Genomic DNA, 15,147 nt, shown 5'->3' with positions numbered 1-15,147 from the left:
CTAAATCACTCACATCAATATCACGCATGTCATCATATGTCAACATTGTCTCTAGTGCCCTGCATTGCTGGTGCAGGTCTTCTTCAGGTACAGTGAGGAGTTTTGGAATATCATACAACATCCCAAATATACCGCTGTGTTCCTTGAGCTGCATGAAACGTTCTTCAACTGACTGTATTGCAGAATCTAGCACCTGGTTAAAGAATTCAACTCTGAATTGTTGTTTGGGGTCTCTTATGGGATTATCCCATGCCTCGTAATCAAAATGTCGTCTTCTTCAGTGACTCTTGTATTCTTGTGGGAAAATAGCTTCAGTGTGAAGTTCCTCTGCACGTCTGTGCACTCTTCAGAACATTTTGAAATCCCTCATCTGACCGGTAAGACTGTCGGTATGACTTTGCTTTGTGCAGTTGTTCCATTGTTCCAGATATATCAAGGTCAACACCTTGAAGTCTCTTGCTTACAACATTTATTTCAAACAGTATGTCATGCCACAACACTAAGCCACACAGAAATTTGAAGTTATGTATGTTTCTGGTGATTCCATTTCCCTCTGCCACTGTTCTCCCACGAACAGTTCCTGTCAGAGCTGTTATTATTATCCTCCATAATGGGCAACTATGGCATCATCTATCTTCCCAATGTGGTGTTTGATAGGCTTTATCGCCTCCACGCAACTTTCCCATCGTGTGGCACTCAGTGGTTTCAGTGTCAGAGAGGATGTTCCCAGATGTTGCTTCAAAATTTGTCATCGATGAGTGATGCAGAGAAAAATACATAGATGCTTTGAATTACATTAAAACATTCAGCAGTCTCACTAGAAGCTGATGCTGCATCACTGACCATCAAGTTCAATGAATGAGAACTGCAGGGGACAAAAAAAACTCGAGGGTTTAACTCTCGGATCTGTGTCTGCACTCCTCTGTTCTTTCCTCTCATATTGGTGCCATTATCATAGCCCTGACCTCTCATGTCAGCTATCACAGTTTCCGTATCTTCCAGCTTTTTAAGAAGCACATTTGTCATACCAGCTCCTGTAGTATCATCAATGTCAATAAATTCTAGAAAATGCTCTCTGACAGTCACCATTGCAGGACATTTTCACTAGGTTCTGTTGTTGTTACAAAAGGCACCATTAAAGTCATTTGTTCCGTACGGCTGAGGTCAGAATAACAGAGTAATATCTTGCTGACTTCAGATCTGCCACAATCTTCTGTTTGATTTTTGTTGCCAGTAAACGTATGATCTCATTTTGAATTGTTTTTCCAAGGTAGTGGTGTGTGTCCATTTCTTGGGTGGTGACTCTTCTTAGATGCTCCTGGAGTACAGCATCAAACTCAGCCATCAGCTCCACAATTTTAAGGACGTTTCCATTGTTTGGCACATACAGCTGATCTGAAGTGCCATGCAGTGCTAGGTTTTGGATAGCAAGCAATGAGCCTTTTCAGAACATTTTGCCAGTAAAGAGACTCTGATGCAATCTTCTCTTGATGCTGATCATCTATGGTGGCCTTTAACCTTAGTCTCATCTCTAGCTCTTTCCACCTATGGAATGCTCTCTGGTGATTTGCTGTCTTCTCATGACATGCCATATTTTTAGTCAGATTTTTCCAGTCCTTCATTCCTGTAGAACCCAATGTGGCTGGAACATTAGACTGGAAGAGTTTGCAACAAAACCGGTATTCAGCATTCTGGGTTTCTGAGTACATAAGCCATGGCCTCTCCACTTTGTCACCATTGCAGATTTCATGCCAGTAATGTGTTGGATGGAAATTTCTATTTTCATTGTCTTTGGGGAACACAAAGTTTTTCACTTGCTGTGGCCCACGCAGTACAAGGAAGTCCCTCAGGCTCCTGCTCAAGTGGGTCCACTGTCCTGGATCATCTAGACTTAAGGAACTGAACTCAGCAGCAGCTGTTTCTTGCACCTCCACCCCACTCTTCTCTGATCTGCACTTTTCTTCAGGAATGTGCATGGTTACATCCATTTGAGATGGAGATATGGATGCTGCAGTAGCTCCAGGTCACCTGCACTCTGACTAACTGGAAGATCAGGCATCTCCTGACCACTCACATCCTCACTGGGGCTGGAAGGCTCACCGTGAACATTTGTGTCTATGTATCTCAGGAGAGCTCCTTCCTGCTAAGATAGAAAAGTTTCCTTTGCTTTCTTTCTTTTTCTGAATGCTGCCCCAGGGGGGTGTTTTCTTCTTTCACTCATGACTGCTGTTCTGTGCCAGCTATAGTGGCTCTCAACACTCAAATGAAGGCGACAAATAAGCAGGCTGGTAGCAGGGCCTGAGTGAGGGAAGATATCAGCGTCTTAAGGGCCTAACTGGCTCCTACTACTTCAGTTGACTGCCTGTTCTCCTCAAGTGGGTTCAGGGAAGCAGCAGGAAACAGGAAGCTCCCTGAGAAGCTGGTGTTAGTCAGTCCAGGCTCCTGGGGGTGCTAGAGAGGTCACAAGAGGCTCCTCCTCCTCTCTCTCCCTGCAGCTCCTGCTGCTTTCTGTTATTCCCTCTCACCTTTCCTCCTGCCTGCCTGTTATGTCTCTTGTGCCCTCCTTCCTCCAGCACAGCACTCCACCACCTCTGTGCATCTAGAGCAGAGAGAATACACGTGCACCAGCAGCAGACACAATTTTCTACACTCTGGGTCCTAGTGGCGCCTCCCCACAGTCTGGCACCTGAGGTGGCCATCTCAGTTTGTCTCCTTGGTAAGGTCAGCCCTGCTGAAAGCGCTTAAAGCCACCAAAGGGACTGCTATTTTTCTTGCTGTTATGGAGGCATAATTATGGTTGTTAGGGCAAGTGACCCAGTTTAGCAATTGGCCCTTAACTCAGTCTTCACAGTACTCTGGTAGAACTTTTGACAGCAAAGCATTGTGTTACAGCTAGTTACTGGAATCAATCAGCATGATCATTTAAAGGAGATTATGAAATCATCTCTGAACAAGCAGCCAACTAATAGTTTGCAAAAAATGACACTAAAGGAGAGCCTTTCAGCAGGTTTAAATCCCTTGGAGCGCCATCCATTTACACCAGCTGAAGATCTGGCCCAACATGTATATTTTTACATCCCACTCACAAAGTACTTAAGGTGTCTTGTGAAAATATAAATTCTAGTTGTACTGCAGTGGGCCATGGCACATTCAGGAAATATTTCCAGTTTTGGGGGATTTACTGAAAAACTGTAAAGGACATAAACAAAAGACTGTTTGCACACGTTTGAAAAAGGTGACTGTGGGCCTTCTCCAGCATGCACTGCAATTAATGGGATTATAGAATGAGGCCCTGTAAATGTGGCCTGTTACCAGCAATCCAGAAAACAATGTTGATTTGTTTAAAACCATCAAGAAAGGAACTATCCAGAGAGGAAGGACGCCCAAGACCTGAGAATTCCCTGCTTTGCCACAACTTTCTGTGTGACCTTTGGCAAATCACTTAGTCTCTCTGTGCCTCAATTCCCCGTCTGTAAAATGGGGATAATAGCACTGCCTGACCTCCCAGGAGTGTTGTCAGGAGTGTTGTGAGGATAAATACATTAAAAAATTGTGAGGTGTTCTCATACTACAATAACAGGGGGCCTGTTGGGTTTCACTGTGATAGTCCAATCTATTTTTTCTCCATCAGAAGATTTCAACTCTGCCCTACCAGCTGAAGTCCATATCAAAATCTATTCAACAATGATAATAATGAATTGGAAACTGACTTACATTGTACATAAAATCAAGTACATTTACTTTCTTGGGTCATGTCTGACAGCTGCCTTTAGTGTTTTCAGTTATCATTCAGAGTCTTACGCTTGGGAGAAATTTCTTTTTTTCAATCTTTCTCCTTTTCAAGCTGAGAGGCAGTCGCATTTTATAGTACAGAGAATAACATTCCAACTCGTCCGTGTGGAAAGGAGCCTCATGCTCTGTGTCACCCGCATCTGCATTAATCCATTGGTTACACTGGCAATCAGGAATCAGACAATAAAAATAAAAGTTGAAAAACTCTTTCCAAACGTCTTACCAAAGGGGTCTGAATGGTTTGGGAAATGGTCAGTGCCATCGGTGAAATACAGCCCCATTGAAGGCGATAGAAATTTTGCCATTGACTTCATTAGGCCAGGATTGCACTCCATATCTCTGGAAACTTTTACCTCTGGATCACCTTCATCAGTCTGACTCCAGCCCAGGTTGGTAGTATCTGAACATTGTTAATCTCTGGGAGCTATTTGATGGACTGTGTGGAAAGCTTTGACCAGAGAGATAACCACCTCACAAAATTACCACCATACACATTACTACTTGGTATCATTGTTGGCAGATAGGCCATGGACTGAAAGGGCAGAGGGTGAACTGTTCTTAGCCCAGCTAAGGCCAGGTATACACTACAGAGTTAGTAGACCTAACTCTGTAAGTGTCTACACTAAAACATAACTCCTACCAATGTAACTCACCCATGACACCGACTTAATAACTCCACCTCCACGAGAGGTGTAGCGCTTAAGTCAATGTAGTTAGGTTGATGCCGTGTCAGTGTAGACACTATGTAGCTTACATCGCCCATTGCTGCCTTTCAGAAACCCTCCCACAATGCCCCATACTGGCAGTTAAATCGGTGCAAAAGCTCCTGATGAGGATACACACTGCTGACACAAGGAGCGTAGTCTGCATGTGTAAAACTCATTTAATTACTGCAGTGGCTGTACAGCGACATAACTTAGGTCAACTTACTTTTGTAGTGTAGACTTGCCCTAAAGGTGATGCCTCCATGTCAGCCTTCAGGCTAATTAGTGTGTAGCAGGAATATGTAAAGTTTTTGTGCTTGTGCTGCACATATTATGTGAGTAGACAGCGAGCTTCATTCTCCAGTGATGTTAATCCTTTCACCAGCACTAAGCAACTGCATTTTAATAGATTCTCTGTACGAAACAACACAAAATTAAACACAGCGATAAAAATGCAGGCTCAGTCAAAAAGACAGTAACCCTAATGTAAAACCAGCCTATTAAGAAATGTCAAACCTATTTTTTAATCTCATGCTTCAGTGAGGTTGTACCAGGTGCAATCATTAGTCAGTAAATTAATTATACATAATTATCTGCTTTACATTCAATTCACTTGGCTTCCAATTTCCCACTCTTAGCTTAGTGAATCTCTCTTGCTATCTCGCTCGCTTGCTCTCACACCACACAAATCCATGGGTATGCAGGTTCTGGAGTACTGCCATCAGTTTGATTCATGAATCTGTCTCTATGATTGGAATGATATTTAGCTAAGATGGCAAACAAAGAAGATAAATATTGTTGTTATGTTTATAGAGCAACGAGGTTGGGAGCTAGGACCCTGGAGAAAAGGAGAACCAGGAAGAAGGAGTAGGGAAGCTTCAGGGATTGTTTAGCTGGACGTATATATCCAGGGGTCACTGGGTTTCTCTGGTAATGCTTACAAAACCACAACCAATAATGGAGTTCAGAGGGTCGTGGGTCGGTGAATATTAGTGGCCACACAGGTACATTCAAGCCTAGCTAACTGAGAGGGCTACTATGTTGTGACAAAAGAGCCTACACCACAACACCTGACTGGACTTTGGAAAAGCCTTGCCAGATGGAGTTAGCACCGGCACAAAGGACTGTGGGCACTGAACTAGTCTAAGCTGGTAGCATGCCCTAGGCAGCAGCTTTAGTGCTGTACAAGAGGCACAGAAGGCACCATTAAGACAGTATTGTTCCAATTCGGGCAACATTATCATCCAGGCCTGTAGGGAAACATAACAGTTGTGTCCATTTTATGTTTTTCCATACACAAAGGGAAACTATATACAGTAACTGTCATTCTGAATGACCTGGTTCTAGCTTAAGAAAAAACACCACCACAAGGAACTAAAGTACAACTTCCATAAGAGAGCATGTCGTGTGTGCCTCTCCCTTAACATACTCTACCAACTTGGCCTCCAGAATAGGAGCTTTCACCGCTAAAGGGCAGATGCTTTAGAAATGAAAAGGTTCCTGTGGGAGTGAACTCATTTTGACTTGTTCTGTTCCATGCATTTCAGTCTGAGTTCAGGACACAGGAGCATTGCATTGGGACGGGGCAAGGGTGGCACGTTATTCAGCCTTTCCCAGCAGATTGGGCAAGTCTTCAAAGTGCTTCTTTTTTAACAGTGCAAGTGGCATGCATTCCTTTAAACCATGATTTATTCTTGCTTGCTGCTGCCAGTGTTATGGTTTGGGTATTTATAGTGAGCAGTGATAGGAATGGCTCTGGTTGTTCTTTGGGATTGTTTGTAGTGGGATTCAAGATTGGAAAAAGTAGTAATTTGATCCCAATATTTCTAAAATGTATCTGCTGTCATGAAGCCACATCTTTCCAGGATCTGAGTGCCCTCAACTCCCATTGAGTCCCATGGATGTTGAGGTCAGCCACATGTTAGCTATGCAAGGAATGCAGAATTGGACCCATAATGTGCTGCTGTTGCCAGCGCACTTATTTGTATGACATTGATGAGTGCTTTCTTGACATGTCCATGTTATCCAATTGTCCATGCTCATAGCTGACATGCTGTGGGTCTATATAGCAGGAGAGCATATGTGCATTACCGTTTGGCTGCTCTTCCACAGCTTTCTGCCATAGACTATATGCACATGCCACGAACACAACAGCCTAATCCTAAGAGCTAAGGCAAGAATTCCAAACTCTGCTTGTTTTGAGTCGTGGTTTACAATCCCTGACAAGCAGCAACCCATGGTGAAGCCCAAATGTCATCCCCGTTGATAGATGTATGAAAAACTGTAATTTTACTGCAATTAACACAATTTTAGGATTACTAAAGTTTGTGACTCATTTAAAGGGTAGAATATAGTCATCTTTGGGCTAATAATTCTCATACCTTGGGATATAGCGGGAGTACAATATTACACCAAATTGTTAAAGGGCTTAACTGCAAGGAACCACCATGTTGGTAGTCAGTTCATCTTGCAATTTTGTGGTTAAACTATCGTGTTCCATCTAAACCAAGACCAGATTTGTGAACATCCACAGTACTGTATAAATATTGTTATTAATACTAGCTAAATATAGCTATAGCCTCACTTTCAATCAACACATTTTAGAATGAAGTTTTATTCTTTTAGATTTCTTAATCGCACACTAACTAACCCAAACCACTTTAATACCTAAGGATAAAAGCTGGCCTGGTTTAGAACTAGGTTGGGGGGGGAGGGGCTATACAGATATGCTGCTGTATTTGGGGTTGCAAAATATTCATTTGGAAGGATGAACTTTGCAAATAATGGCTCTTCCAAATGGTATTAAAATTTTCTTATTTATTTTACTCTTTTTCACAGTATTTTGAGTTTTAGGAAAAGTATAATGGAAAAAGTCAACACATCACAATAACAAACCAGAAAAGGGATTGTATCTGAAACAGAAGGTGTGGCCCAGATGACTACAGAGAGGATACTGGCTATATAAGGAGAAAATGTGGTCTTGCGGGTTGATCAATGCACTGTGAGCAGGGAGTCCTGGATTAAGAATATCTTTCCAACTGTGCCACTATGGTGGTGAATGACATTGGGGAAAGTTACTTAACCTCTCTGGGTTTTGGTATGCCCACCTGTAACAATAAATATTGTACCATCTGCCTTACAACCATACTGTGAGAATAAATGAACGTTTACAGAGTACTTTGAGATCCTTGAATTAAAGACACTATATCAATATAAAGTGCACTGAATCATTATTACAGAGGACAGGTGGAATATTATGAGACTAAATGGGATGCCGTGAATGCTCCTCTCTGAACTAGTGGCACAAAATGCTGTCAAGGCAACAAGGCCATAAAGCCCTGTTGATTTTAAATCACTTGTATTTGACACACCTGTTTCACCACACCTAGGGCTAGTTGTTGGACATAATGTGCTTTTAATTTTCTGAGATTGCAACATGTCTGAAAGCTGACTTTGCACACGTGAGTATGGTCCTATTGTCACATGCACCAAAATGCCACAGAACAATCATACTCTGCATTGTCAAACCCAAAGAGGTTTGTACAGCTGCCCTCTTCAGTGCACTCACCAGCTAATACTATGTGATCTGGCAGAAATCATTGGCCATTTGGATTGTCTAAAGTTTACCTTAACTTCAGGGATCTGGAAATCTTATGGTTCTGTCCAGGGATTTCTTGTGCTTTCTATTTCCAGCTAAGTTATAAGCTGTAAAAGGTAAGGTGATGATGCCTTTCTTGTGGTGGTGGTCTGATGCTTCTGCTTCTTGTAACCAGGAAGCACTTAGACATTCTTTTAAAACATAACAGTCTGATCACTATTTTCACACAACGGAAACGTTCGAGGATCAGGCTGAATTTTGAGTGAATATTTGGACTTCTTTGAATTTTCTCCAAACCTGTTCACCTATCATTAGCCACAAAACTATCAGTCAGTAAGAGTACCATTGCACAGAGCCTGACCTCCTCCAAGATCCTCTCATTGGAGTTAGAAGTAGAATCACCTCTTAACATCCGTTCCCTAAATTCTGTTCAGACAATGTACAATTATCCTGTAATCCTGCTAATTTGTCCATGTGCATTTTTCTGAAACATGTAACTTTTGCTTTTGTGAAGTTATACCAATAGTCTGTCCAACTTTTTCCTATGTTTGCAATTCCTGTCTGGGTATGAGCATCTCCCAAGTGAGTATTTTACCAAGCATGTATGCTGAATCAGTGGTTAAAGTAGATCAATATAGGAAGAGAATCCCCCCCACCCTGAACACACACACACTTTTGATGGTTTCAAGGTCATGTGGTGATGGGCTGCTGGATCACCCTGTAGCGAAGGGATGCTTCACAGTGGAGAGAAAAAGGACTTTCTCTTTCTAAGCATCAGCCGGTCCTAGCAAGTCAAGCAAAATATGTGCCTATGCAATGCATGAAGGTGAAAATAGCATCAGCACTGATATTACTTGCACCCATTCCTAATAGATGCCATTAATTAGGTCTGAACAGGATGGAGAACCTCTACTGACATAGAAACGAAACAAATAAAAATGCTGGGGTGAGGGGAGATTTCGTCTGGAAATGTTTTCAAGCCCCAGTGCAATTTTCTGCATTTTGGAAGCTATTAGGTTAGAAAAAAGATTTTAGAAAGGATGAAAGGGAAAGCCAGCCAGCTAGCCTTGGCTGGAAAGGTTAAATAAGAGAATACCAAGTTAAATGAGAGAATTCTGTTTTGCCACATAGGATGAGAAAATTAGGCTTCCATGTCATTGAGTCCAGGTAGAAATGGGCCGTTCTTGATTAAGAACACAATAACATTTTGTGCAATGTCAATACAAAGTACAGTGTAACAAATGTAGGTAGAGGAGTTTTTAATAGTTTACAAAGTGCTGTAGGTAAAAAAGTAAAAACTGCAGCAAGTGACATAAAAATCTAAGGCATAACACTGATCTTAGTTCCAGCAGCATAAATTTGAAATATGTCCCTTAAAATCAATGGAGTGATTCTGTCCCATTATTTAAAAAAAAAGGAGACTTTAATAATATCCAGTTCCTGTGGGGACTTTTTGCAAAAATCAGAAATAATTAAAAAAAGGAATCTTCTTTGGATCACATCTTTGGAGCTGAAATGGAAGCACAGATCTTACAAACAAGTCACTCCCGTGTACCTGAAAGATCATACATTTGTCTGTTTGCAAAGCACTGGCATGTAGCCTGTGAGCTTCCATTAGCAGAAGCAGCTGTACTACAGTATACTCCTTAATGTCAAAGGTGGCATCTTTTGCATACAAACAATATTTTCTGGAGTCTGTCTATGTTAAACACAAAAATGTTAATTTATCAGACAGAACTCCTCTGAGCTTTTCCTGTTTGTTTGGTATAGTTCATCTCTCCAGCTTTTGCATTATTCTTTCTGTTCAAATGCACATGGCTATTGCCTCAGCATGTTTCACTTACTTTAGGAAATATTTATGACTACTTATATCTGTCAGACCTCAAGTGCTCAATCAGACTCGGATGATAGCTATATTCCTGCTGCAGTTCATTGATAAAAACCTCCCATTGACGTCAGTGGGAGTTTGGCATTTAAAAACTGATCACAGGGTATGCCATCTCTTTACAGGTCATGGACAGGATATGACATCCGGCGTGGGGAAGACAGACTAACAATCCTAGATTATACTGTCTTGTATGAAGGGGAAGAGAGAGTCCTAAATAACATGCAGTTTCCAGGCTTTTGTGGTGTGACATTGCTTGTGTGGTATCTTTTTAAAACATGGCTAAAGAGTGTCACCAAAGCAATGAACAGCAAAAACAGCAAAATGATAATTTAGTTAGAAAGGACAATAGCGCCAGCCTTGGGAAACAAAGAAAGCAGAATAGGTCTCTTCAATGGCTCAGAGTTTACACTGTCTAACTGTCATCAGACTCTAAGATTTCTCTATAGGGCCCAGCTGGCAAAACCCAGCCTGGGCAAAGGAACCGGGGCCCAGATTTTTAAAGGTATTTAGGCATTGCTATGCTCAGCACTGCAAGATCTAACGCCTAGATCTATAACAGTACTTAGGTGCCTAAGTCCCAGTTTTAGTCTGCACTGGTATCCACAAAACTGCCTAACTCTGTAGGCACCTAAATTCACTTGGTGCCTGAATTCTCAGTGGAAAGTTCCCCCAGTGTCTAAATTTCTGCCTCTGGGCATGCGCACTGCTGCCTCACTCTAGGTATCTGGATGCTTATCTCCTGCCTAAGCCCCAGTGTGATTCACAAACCAGAGGCAGACAGGCATCAGCCAGCCTATCTCATAGGCAGGGCCTGATCTGGTACACATGCTCAGAGCTGCATCCGACGAAGTGAGCTGTAGCTCACGAAAGCTTATGCGCCAATAAATTTGTTAGTCTCTAAGGTGCCACAAGTCCTCCTTTTCCTTCTACTGGATTGGGTCTCATTCAAAATCTGGTGGTGGGGCCACTGCTACTACCTTATAACATTTAGCTCAGTGTTCAGAGCACTCACCTGGGATGTGGGAAGCCTAAGTTCAAGTCCCCACTCTGCCTGAGAGGAGAAAGGATTTGAGGAGGGGTCTCAGGAGAGGTACTCTAACCACAGAGCTGTGGGATATTCTGTTGTAAGGCTCCCTCAGTCTCTCCTGTTGAAGCTGTTCCACCGGGTATGAATACTTAGTCATTGGGCCAGAGCGCAAGAAGGCTCTGTAGCCCAGTGATTAGGGCACTCACGTGGGAGGTGGGAGACGCCCCAGGTCTGGTCCCCCTGCTTCAGTGACTCTAATTATTTATACCCAGTGGAACAGCTTTAGCAGAAGAGACTGTGAGGGAGTCCCCACTCAGAAGATCCCATCGTTCTGTGGCACCTATCTCTGCTCAGGCTTCTCAGCCACAAACCCTCTCATGTTGTTAGGTGCCTAAGCCAGGCCAATCTATTTTAAAAAACCAGAGAGAGAGACTCTATAGCCCAGTCACCTATAACACTCATCTGGGATACAGGAGAATCAGGCTCAAGACTCTCCTCTAAATCAGGCAGAGTAGTGATTTGAATATGGGTCTCTGATATCTCTGGTGATACCCTAATCACTGTGCTGTTGAGTATTCTGGGGGGACACCCCGCCGCCCCAAAATTCCTCATCTGCCTTTTGTGCAGGGCCTGATATTGTGGACATGCTAAAAAAATGCCCACAAGATCAGGCCCCGCAGGCAAGATAGGCAGGGGAATGCTTAGTTTGAGAACGTCGCTTTGGGGCTGCTGGGGCTAATGCTCTGTACAGCCCGTTAGCTGTGGGGTAGCACCAGAACTTACATGGCTTTGCTAATGCCTACTGGTGGAAACTAGGGGACCTAGGGCCTGTGGAATTAGGCTGCAGTTGAGCAGTGGTTTTGAAAATATCAGTGGCACCTAAATGTTGCATTTAGACAGCTAAAGAAGCAGCTAACCAGTTACCTTTTGGCTCTAGCCCCTTTCGACATGAACACACCTGCTAAAGAGAAGTAGTCAGGAGGTAAGTTTAACTCAAAAGGGCTCAATTCTGTCATCTCAATGCATTAAAATCCCCACCATCTTTGGTGAGAAATTTTGGATATGCAAGATTTGGCTCAAAGTGAACAGAGGGGGGAAAAAAGAGAGGCGAGGAAGAAGAGTGTGAGCATCTGAAAGGAAAGTAGGGGGGTCAATGGGAAGGAAGAAAAGAAACAGAACCTTTACTCATTAGGGTTCTCTGCATCACGACATTTCAGGCTTCCCCCTCACATTGAACCAACTCACAACTTTCCTGCATGCCCCCTGCATGCGTGCTTGTAGGTGGGTATCTTTCTCTTTGAAACCCTGTGTTGAAGCTGCACCCATTTTATGTGTATTAATCAGTGCCCTAGCACGGTGTTCTACAGCATAACCCTCAACAGCTCAGCAGGCTTTGGACTAGGATGACTAAATAGCATTCTTTGCAAAATGAGATTCTGTAATGAAATAGTGACAATAGTATTAATACTTCTCACTTCTACATTTCTCCATGTGTTCAAAATATTTTACAAACATTTACTCTTTAACCCTCCCAACAAGGCTGCAAGGCAGGTAGGGAAGACAGTAGCATCATCCCAGATGGGGAAAAACTATATAGAGAGGTTAAGGCGAAAATTATTAGAGGTGCCCTCTGAATTTGAGTGCCCAGCTTGAGGGGTTCCTACCTTCACCTTCGAAAAGACAGACATCCAAAATTAGTTGCCTCTTTTGAAAAACTGACTGCCTGTAACTTGCCCAGAGCCATATAATGAGTCAGTGGAAGAGCTGGAATGAAAATGCAGGTCTCCCAGTTCCATGCTCCATCCACAACGGCTTTCAAAAGAGCTTCCAATAAACAAAAGTCTCTCCACTGAGCTACAATCTGGTTTTACTTTCCGTAAGCATTTTGGCTATGGTCACAATATCAATTTGAACACCCACTGTGCCCTCTTTTGGGGGACTTTTTTGAGGGGCATGGACTGAAGGACCTCGTACCATAGCTCTCTTCCATCTCTTATGTTCTGTGATTCTATAAACCTATCGCAGTGAGAGAGAAGGTGTGGGAAGGTCTTATCCTGATCTCACAGAACTCAATGAGTGTTCTGGCTTTGGACTTCAACAGAAGGATGGGCACCAAACCAAGCCTAATGTCCCTGTCCTCTCAGATATTCTGTAATGTTTAAAGCACACTGTATTGCGGTCAGACTATACAAAAAAAAAAATCACTGGTAATGTGTGCAGTGCTGTTGTAGCTGCAGATAATGCCCTTTTGAAGGGATATATTATGAACTTGAAAATTTGCAGGATTAATCAGGGTATACTTTTTTTCTCCAAAGATAGAGTGACTCATGAGAAACTTTAAGGTGGAGTACTCAAAACAAGGAGTGTATAAATGATTATCAAGGGAAGGTCAGTACTAGTTCTTCAAGTCTGAGCATGTCCCATTGTTAATGGTACACAAATAATGCTAGGTAGATTCCTGTGGTGTAGAAGAATTGCTATCACACTTTCCCGAGTCTCTTACAGGTCTCTGACTCACTCCTTTCAGCATCAATGAGGCTGATCTCAGTTTTCCCATTTTAAAGTGTGGTTAAGTGTGCACTGGTAAAATGACACTCTCTCATTCAACAGTTTTGTCCCTTTAGTTTCAAAAGCAAAGGGATTATTTTAGTTTCAAAAGCAAGGGGATTATTTTAACTTTATTGTGTAGGAATTCAGTGTCACTTTGGAAGAATGATCTGGATTTTACTTGCCCTCATGTATTAATGCAATTAATTACATTTCCAAATAAGATCTAATTGTAGAATCTTTATTACAGCATGATGATATAAGTGCCGGAAAGAGTACCACCTGATTTTCAGAACCAGGCTGAATTTACAGCACTTGCAGTTAGAAAAATCATCTTTTGACTTAAGTGACCCGGATTGATTGGGAAAGCATTCAGAGAGAACAAATACAGAACCCCAGGATGTCCTTTGCACAGAGTCACTTCTAAGATTATAACCTCTTCGACATCATCAGTGTTACAAAATATCTCTCTAAATAACACACACACACACACACACCCCAATAATGATATCCTTAGCTCCACTTATATTGGTGACATTATAATATTGTACTTTGCTCTAACCTCAGAATAAATCCTACTAAAAGTATCTGGTTTATGGTATTTCAAGCTATGAGAATCTTATATTACAATGTGGAACAAAGTCATCTTGTGCCTTTTAGTATCTGACCATGAATGCTGGCCCTGAAGCAACATCTTTTGTAGAACTAGCTAATATCTTTCTGACCTACACTTTCTGACTTACACTTAAAACTAAATTTTCAGTTCATTGAGTAGCAAAGATTCATGGTTGAATGCTCAGCTGTATAATACATATGGACTAAATCATGAGAGATACTGAGCAACTGCAATGCCCAGAGAAATCAAAGGAAATTGAAGCTACACTATAATGTAATAATTTAGCCTTAGCTGAAGTGAAACAGAAATAAATTACTGTGCTGAGATCCGCATCAAAGAGGAAAGGTCACACAGACTTCAAATGATGAAAAAGGCATTCTGTTGCCTGCCCTGTCACTGGGGAATCCAAGAGCAGCTACAGCTCTATGACCCAGAGGCTACAAGTCATACAAGCCAAGGTAGGATGTATGCTTCCAATAGACACAGTAATAGGTCTGGCCCTGTCCTCCAGATCCTTTGCCATCTTCGTCTTATCCAGGCTCAGTCTAAGGCATTTTACTCCCATCCTCATCCCTACCTCTATCAAATATTGGGGAAGCTAGGAGCTTTCTGTCTCATGATTAGACACAAAGGAGAGGTAGATCTGAGTGTTGTCATATTGCAGAGATTAAATCTGAGTGTCACAATACAGACAACACGCCAGGCCAAAAAAATTCACTACCTCCCTTAGTATTGGTGCATTGACATTGACCAAAAGGGGTGATGAGATGGAGCTCTGTAGTATTCCCCAGGAAAGCACCTTTTAGGAAGATGACCAAGTACTGAGCACCACCCTTTCGCACATCTCAGAGGGGAAGGCATGGATACACTGAAGGACTGTCCTGTCTGTAGACAAGGCAACAATATTTGTGATTAATGGCATCAGACGGCTGGTGCTAGATCTAAACAAAACCAGTGTGGACACTATTGGGATCC

General features: G+C 42.3%; 1 long non-coding RNA gene across 2 annotated transcripts in view; it reads left to right on the top strand.

Moving 5' to 3' along the window:
* LOC141996589 (uncharacterized) overlaps window positions 1–15,147 on the top strand; it is a 60,532-nt gene that overhangs the window by 25,037 nt on the left and 20,348 nt on the right. The window contains exon 3 of one of the 2 annotated variants that reach the window (XR_012641570.1): window positions 7,335–7,672. The exons of the other annotated variant lie outside the window; for it this stretch is intronic. This is a non-coding gene — a long non-coding RNA (uncharacterized LOC141996589). Of the gene's footprint in view, window positions 1–7,334; window positions 7,673–15,147 lie in introns of those variants that run through there. 2 annotated transcript variants of the gene reach the window in all.

This window comes from Natator depressus, chromosome 12, assembly GCF_965152275.1.
Source record: "Natator depressus isolate rNatDep1 chromosome 12, rNatDep2.hap1, whole genome shotgun sequence".
NCBI lineage: Eukaryota > Metazoa > Chordata > Testudines > Cheloniidae > Natator > Natator depressus.
Note: the sequence above shows the minus strand (reverse complement) of the source record. Positions and strands in the feature narration are given on the sequence as shown.